At 36.4% G+C, this 2,128-nt stretch overlaps 1 non-coding gene across 1 annotated transcript; it reads left to right on the forward strand.

Moving 5' to 3' along the window:
• The first annotated feature begins 945 nt into the window (after positions 1 to 945).
• Positions 946 to 1,052, forward strand: LOC132538815 (U6 spliceosomal RNA). The gene has a single exon (XR_009550137.1). It is a non-coding gene; the product is annotated as a U6 spliceosomal RNA (small nuclear RNA).
• The last annotated feature ends 1,076 nt before the right edge of the window (positions 1,053 to 2,128 follow it).

The following is a 2,128-nucleotide window of genomic DNA, read 5'->3' on the forward strand; positions in this document are numbered from 1 at the left end:
CTATTTAAATTATTTTGTCAAATTATATCTGAGGCAGAGAAGATAGTATAGTGGCTATAGGAGATACTTTCATGCTTGAGGCACTGATGACTCAGGCTCAATCTCCTGTACCTCCATAAGTCAGAGCTGAAAAATGCTCTGGTTTAAAACAATAATAACAAAAAAAGTCTGATGTAGACAGAATATATTTATGTCTTGATTTTTACTCTAGTGTTATGACCTCTGCTTTTGATCAGATTTCTTAATGCATTCACATTTAATATTGTTATCAATATACTTAGATTAATATTATTTTGCTTTTAAAATGTTGCCTGATATCTTATTTACTTAAATGTTTTCTAATATAACATTTTAATTTCTGTTGGTTGCTCTAAGGCTATCTACTTATTAGCATCTAATTCAGATTTATACTGTCTTAATTCTAAGGAGACACAGAAATCTCTGTTTTAATATTATTTTATGTACCTCTTTGACTATTTTATCACTTTGTTGGGGGGAGTATTAATGGGTTACAGTACAGTTGTTGACACATGTGTATATTTTCCCTTCTCCTTGTGATAAGTGTCTGGAAAACACTCTCTCCCCACTTAGATCCTCTGCCACCCCCAAGCACTAGGACCCCAATATCCCTTCATCCCTTTCATTGCCTTCCTTTCCCAGAGTCCTTTGCATTAGTGCAGTGCATTACACCCAAGTTTTACTTTGCATTCTCCTTGTGTCTTAGAAGCAACCTGAATGATAGATGCTTGACTAAGAAACTCTCTCTCTCTCTCTCTCTCTCTCTCTCTCTCACACACACACACACACACACACACACACACACACACACACACACACACACACACACTCTTATGGATTTACTACTTAGATATTTAAAAAGACAACTTTATCTACTTCCTCCATTTTGGATGGAACTTGAAGGAACTTTAAGTGAGATATATTTATGCTTGCCTCAGCAGGACATAAACTAAAACTGGAGCAGTACAGAGAAGAGTAGCATGATTCTTGCACAAGGATGACACATATACATCTATGAAGCATTCCATATTTTTAAATAATTTCCATGTTAAAAATATGGAGTTATCCATCAAAGACAGTGAGTAGCATAGTATATTAAGAAGTATAACTCAATCATTTTTCATTACTAGTCATTTAAATATTTTTTAACTTTTAAAAAACTATTTTCTTTTTGTTGCCTTTGTTGTTTTAGTTATTATTGTTGAAGAAGACAGAAAGAGGGAGAGAAAGACAGACACCTGCAGACCTGCTTCAGCGCCTGTGAAGGGACTCCCCTGGGGAGTGGGGGCTCGAACCTGGATCCTTATGTCGGTCCTTGTGCTTTGCACTATGTGCGCTTAACCCTCTGCGCTAGCGCCCAACTCCCAGTCATTTAAATCTTAATGAAAAACATAGTATAAAAAATGAAAGGTTGCATAGGAATCACATAGGCAAATGGAAGCCTAAAGAAAGGAGAAGCAAAAGTTACTTCAGATATACTAGACTTTAAGACAGAAAATGCAATAAAATATTAATTGATCAAAAGGGCTTAAAATGCGTTAGTACCTATGAAGCCAATAAAAGAAAATCAAAATACATAAGGTAATAACTAAAAGAACTGAGAAATCCAAACCACGAGAATAATAGGGGATTTTAGCATTCTATTCTCACAAATATATCAACAAAACATAAAATGAGTAAATAAACAAAAAGCTTAAGTGAGAATACAAATAGGTTGCACTTACTAGATATTTTCAGAGTTATTCTACCCCCAAAATAAAAATAAATACACATTCTTCTATAATGCACGTAGAACATTCTCAAGGACAGGTCATAGGGTGGGTTATAAAAATAGCATCTCTAGGGAGTCAGAGGCAGTAATGCAGCAGTTTAAGCACATGCAGCGCAAAGCGCAAGGACCCGCATAAGGATCCTGGTTGGAGTCCCCGCTCCCTACCTGCAAGGGAGTCGCTTCATAGGCGGTGAAGCAGGTCTGTAGGTGTCTATCTTTCTCTCCCCCTCTGTCTTCCCCTCCTCTCTCCATTTCTCTCTGTCCTATCCAACAACGACGACATCAACAACAATAACTAAAACAAGGGCAACAAAAGGGAAAATAAATTAAAAAGCATAA

This window comes from Erinaceus europaeus, chromosome 5 (assembly GCF_950295315.1).
Source record: "Erinaceus europaeus chromosome 5, mEriEur2.1, whole genome shotgun sequence".
NCBI lineage: Eukaryota > Metazoa > Chordata > Mammalia > Eulipotyphla > Erinaceidae > Erinaceus > Erinaceus europaeus.